The 5,539-nt window shown below is 32.8% G+C and overlaps 1 long non-coding RNA gene across 1 annotated transcript; it reads right to left on the bottom strand.

Moving 5' to 3' along the window:
• Nucleotides 1-2,398: 2,398 nt before the first annotated feature.
• LOC129740604 (uncharacterized) lies at nucleotides 2,399-3,249 on the bottom strand. Its single transcript, XR_008736303.1, has 3 exons — nucleotides 3,128-3,249; nucleotides 2,887-3,062; nucleotides 2,399-2,825 (listed from the first exon to the last, which is right to left on the bottom strand). It is a non-coding gene; the product is annotated as an uncharacterized LOC129740604 (long non-coding RNA).
• Between the last annotated feature and the right edge of the window lie 2,290 nt (nucleotides 3,250-5,539).

Here is a 5,539-nt window from a genome sequence, read left to right on the forward strand (position 1 = left end):
ATATCCGCATACATATATCTGAACTCCTTGATTTGGTACATGTTACGGCTCTGAATGACCATCCAAAAAGCTCCAAATTCCACCGAAAACGCAAGAGAAGTCGCTCGAGATCTGCCACAGCCCTTCTCACCAAAATAGATAACAGGTAAGAATAATTTTCGATTTACATAGTTGAACCGAATATTCAGCACAAAACTGATTGAAATTTCAGGTGTTAATTTTCCTAACGAAGAGCTGGTCAGTTCGGTGCAACGTCTAGGGCAATCAAATTCCGAGCTGCTCTAGGGACTTTTGCAGCCATCAGGGAAGCTTGACACAACATTATTGGCTAGAGCATGGCTGACTCGCTAATTTTGAAATACTCAGAGCCCGACTCCATTTTACTCAGACATCGCCTTTTCTATAGCGCAGCCGTCGCTTGATCTAAAACGACTCAGTTTTCCGAGTAACGGCTACTCAGACGACTCGAAAATTGGCACTCAGCGAATTCGAGTGCTTGTAGGCGACAACTGAGTAAAGTTGGATCAGTTTGTGCGAGGCAGTCGACTTTGTTTGTTTTCGACAACAAAGAATTAGGAAATTTTCATGGTAAATGTACATTTTTAACGTTAATCTTATAATAATAACATGATTTTGGTTATTTTACAGGGAATTGCGATGATTTCTTAACGAATCCGAGGTGCATCAAACATCCGTCGGGGAGAAAATGAAATGGATCAACGAAACGGATTTTTTTTTAATAAAGATTTTTCAAATAAAATATTATGACTTGTTTTCTATTGCATCAACAAATCCATCATTCTTCCCAACAATTGTACAGGTTTTTACTTTTTCAGTATAAAAAATCCGGTCAAAAATCGCTCCGAAATCATTCAAGCATTCTGAGTAACCCTGACTCAGAAGTCGCGAAAAGGGCAGTTAGTCAGTTCTGAGTAAAGGCCGTTTAGTCAGAACTGAGTAAGTGCGGTTTTGGCGACAACTGAGTAACCGTCACTCTGAACTGAGTAGCTGAAAGTTAGCGAGGAGCAACCCTCGACCCTCGGGACAGTATTGTATTTTATTTCGAAATTGCAAAATTCTTCCTAGATTGTTGCCGAAATTTGTTTAAAAGATTTTTAAAATATAATTTTTCTGGAATTTCGGCAACCTTTGAAGGATTAAAAATCAGTGCTTCGAGGAAAAAAATATACTGAAGATTTTTTTTTTCGAAAACATGTTTAAAGAAAAACAATAAATTTTAAAAAGATTCAACGTCCAAAGATGAAAAGATATTGGTTGCAACAAAATGTTCCTCTTTTCTAAATGTTTGCTGTGGTTTTATAGTTTCATAAGACTTCTAAATAAAAGCGATGAAGAGCTGAGTAGTTACCATTAAATTTAACAAAAATGATCTCAGGAATGGAACGAAAATTTTAATATTAACCTTCCAAAGCCGTTCGCTAAATATCCGTTTCGGGGAAATATGCGTTGTAATTTGATTTCGTTCTCCTGGCTGTAAATGTTAACCGATTTTGATGATATTATATTCATTGTGTAGGTAATTTATTCTAATTACTCATCATTTCAAAATAAAGTCGATATGAATTACCAGGATTTCAGAAACTGGTTCAGAAAGTTAAAAGTCCGAGAAATCAATTTTGTTTTTAAAATACTCATAACTTCTGACAGCTTTTCTGTATTTAATTATTTCATTGATGTTTGAAATTGTCAAGAATCCATCTATCCGACAATGTATAAATATGTTGGGGTCCAATGAAAGTTTTTACCGCTATGACAGATTTTCCGGTAGAAAAAAGTCCTACTTAAAAAAAACGACATCCAGTTTTTGCTTTGCTTAGCTGTATTTCATTTCTCAATGAACCGATTTTAAAAACTCAAATTTTAGTTTTTTGACGTTAATTTGATCACTATTTTCATAGAACATACTTGGTCTGTAAAAACTACCAGTTCATCAGTATATTGGAATGATGATAAAGATGTTTGAAATGTGCGCTTCGGGTCATATTGACCCGAACGGCTTTGGAGGGTTAAAAATCATCATGATGTTAATGGATCAGGAAATGAATGTTCACGATTATTGAAATTGAATAAATAAAATAAATAAAAAATAACCACATAAATTACCTAAAAATAAGTGATTTCTAAACCATGTCAATTTCAGCTGGTATTGTGAAAAAAAAAACTTTTCGAATTCGATTGATTTTTTCTTGTATCTGTAAAAAACATTTTTTTGTCTTGGCTATGAAAAAATTTAAGGTTTTTTTTTGATTTCTTTATTAAAATGACAATCATTAAGTTCCGCAGAATACTGATATTATCGCGCCAGCCCTAAATTTTACCTCGGAAGTTCGGACTTCCGACAAAGGAAAATGAAGTTTTACATTTTTGGAAGTGTGCGTTCAGCTATCAGTTCACCAGCGACGTTTAAAAAAAATATTTAAATGCACAATAAGTGTAACTTCAATTATAAAAAAAATTATAAACTAAAATTTATCCTTATTATCAAAAGGTTGCTCACATCTGAGCTGGAACCTTAAACGGCAGGACATCTTCGCTGAAGACGCAGAGTTTTTCGGGCGGTAGCAGAAGACTCCTCGTCGAACAGGCCGTGGACTAGCCGCTGCTGGCTTACTCGATATCCCCCTCTCAGCAGAACTATTACTTTTCATCTTCAACTCGAACCAGGGGAGCATCCATTTGTCCCGGATTTGGGATAGTTTTAATGTCCAACTCGATGTATAAACTGGCCTGGTCGTGCGTGACAAAAACGGACGCCAGACATTAACAGAGGTTCAGCGATCATGTTGAGTTTTTTTTTTGAAAGGCTAGATAAAAAATAGTGAAAAGGTATTTATAAAGTTTTAACACAGCGTTACACTGACCTACCGATTGGAAGATGCTGTCCTTTGCGGAGTAGTTTCGGATTGTGAAGAAGCTTCGAACTAGAAGTTGAAATAGTTGCTGTAGACGACCCTTTTTTCGGATCCTAGCGACTTTCTCATAGCACACAGAATTTCACAAGAAAGTTGCTCGGTTCGTGTGCCCGTCTGAAAAAGTTTGGTCTGGAATTAAAAGAGGACTAATGATTGCTGGTTCGAACTGATTTCAGTTTAACATTTTCAATTACCTCTATTCAAACGACTTCAACATTGGTTTCAAAATGAAAGCCTGAAATTTCCTGAAAGCGCAGCAACATAATTTAAGATCAGAAGGAAAGGAATCAAAGCAAAACATAACGATTGCTACACGACAGTCGAAAATAGCTTACTGTGATTTTTTTTTAAACGGGCAGAGATACCAACCACTACTCACCGCTCGGTTGTTAAGAATTTATTAAGTCAAAAGTACGTAGTTTTAGGTAGGTAATTTTAATTAACTGAGAAGTTTTCAAATAGGGTAGATGAGGTTATAACAGCTTTAATAGGCAGAGAAACAAGGTCTTTGAAACAAAACAAACCAATTTTGTTTCAAAACTTTCATTTTTTTAAAACAGACTCCTGTATTATTTGAATCGAAGAATTAAGGATTTAATTAAAAAAAAAATGAATGATTTTTTTCCTATCTTAATACTTCTGCACTTTGATTTAAACCAATTCTTTGATTCGAAACATTCTAGAACAACAGTCCCTATAGAAACAAAGCCCTAAATAATTGGTTCAATTGCTAGTTTTTATTTAGTTTAGTTTAGTTTAGTTTCTTTATTCAGTTTTATATACAAACATTTACATTTTTTTAATTTATACTCCACGGGTTACACCGTTTTAGGAGTATTTATTGAAACATTCTAAACTTATTTGAACCAAAAAAAATGACTTTAACTGTATGGAATGATTCCTTTAAATTAAATCCTCAGCCTATAATTCAAAAGATATTTTGGTTTGCGAAATTTCCGATTAGCTGTAAGGTCACCGACGTGTTATACCAAATTATCGTGCAAATGAAAGACATTTATCTTCAAATAAGAATAAAATGAACGCATTCATAAATGTCTGTGTCATATATATCATAATTTAGACAAATCTATATTTCAGTGTCGTTTTCGAAGACGTGTAAATTAGGTGCAATTTTTTAGTATTCCAAGCTAAGCGTGTAACATAAACACGGAAAATCAATAACATAACAAAACGGAGGAAATTTTCTCTTTTTAACAGATTTCCTCTCTTCATTAGTCTTCACTGAGAGAGGGAACTAGTGGTGGTTCCAAGCGGTCGTTATGTGCAGGCGCTTGCCGACATGCCCCATTTCTCATTCATGACAATTAAATTTTCAGGAATTGTTGAATGTCAATATCAATGTTTGTCGATTTTTGGCTTCAAACTTCAAATCACAGAATTCAGTATTCAGATTTCACGCATTCAATTAACTTTGAGCATTTTGTCAAAATTGTAAAAGTTGTCAACATTGTCAACATTGTCAAAATTGTCAAAATTGTCAAAATTGTTAAAATTGTCAAAATTGTCAAAATTGTCAAAATTGTCAAAATTGTCAAAATTGTCAAAATTGTCAAAATTGTCAAAATTGTCAAAATTGTCAAAATTGTCGAAATTGCCAAAATTGTCAAAATTGTCAAAATTGTCAAAATTGTCCAAGTTGTCAAAAATTGTCAAAATTGTCAAAATTGTCAAAATTGTCAAAATTGTCAAAATTGTCAAAATTGTCCAAATTGTCCAAATTGTCAAAATTGTCAAAATTGTCAAAATTATCAAAATTGTCAAAAATGTCAAAATTGTCAAAATTGTCAAAATTGTCAAAATTGTCAAAATTGTCAAAAATATCAAAAATGTCAAACATGTCAAAAATGTCAAAAATGTCAAAAATGTCAAAAATGTCAAAAATGTCAAAAATGTCAAAAATGTCAAAATTGTCAAAAATGTCAAACATGTTAAAAATGTTAAAAATGTCAAAAATGTCAAAAATGTTTAAAATGTCAAACATGTCAAAAATGTCAAAAATTTCAAAAACGTCAAAAATGTCAAACATGTCAAAAATGTCAAAAAAGTCAAATTTGTCAAAAATGTCAAAAATGTCAAACATGTCAAAAATGTCAATAATGTCAAAACTGTTAAAAATGTCAAAAATGCTAAAAATGTCAAAAATGTCAAAAATGTCAAAAATGTCAAAAATGTCAAACATGTCAAAAATGTCAAAATAGTCCAATTTGTCAAAAATGTCAAAAACGATAAAAACGTCAAATATGTAGATAATAGCAGAAATGTACAAAAAATTTGTCAATTATGTTAAAAACAACAGAAATGTAAATAAAATGTTAAAAATGTCAAATTTTCAAACAGTTCAACGAATGTCAATGAGTGTCTGGATTGTGAAAAATGATTCTGACTTCAGACTTCAGACTGCAGACTTTAGACTTGCAAATTCAGACTGCATTGTTGAAACTCCAAGCTTCAAACTTTAGACATTCGATTTCAAAGTTGCCATTGTCTTCAAGCTTCAGTCTTCACCCAAGCAACCAAAAGTCGCGTTTTTACTTAAAGATGGAACTCCGAAGTTTACATTTGGCTGAAAGCATGTTTTACGGGAG

The sequence above is a fragment of the Uranotaenia lowii genome, chromosome 1 (genome assembly GCF_029784155.1).
Source record: "Uranotaenia lowii strain MFRU-FL chromosome 1, ASM2978415v1, whole genome shotgun sequence".
NCBI classification, from domain to species: Eukaryota; Metazoa; Arthropoda; class Insecta; order Diptera; family Culicidae; genus Uranotaenia; species Uranotaenia lowii.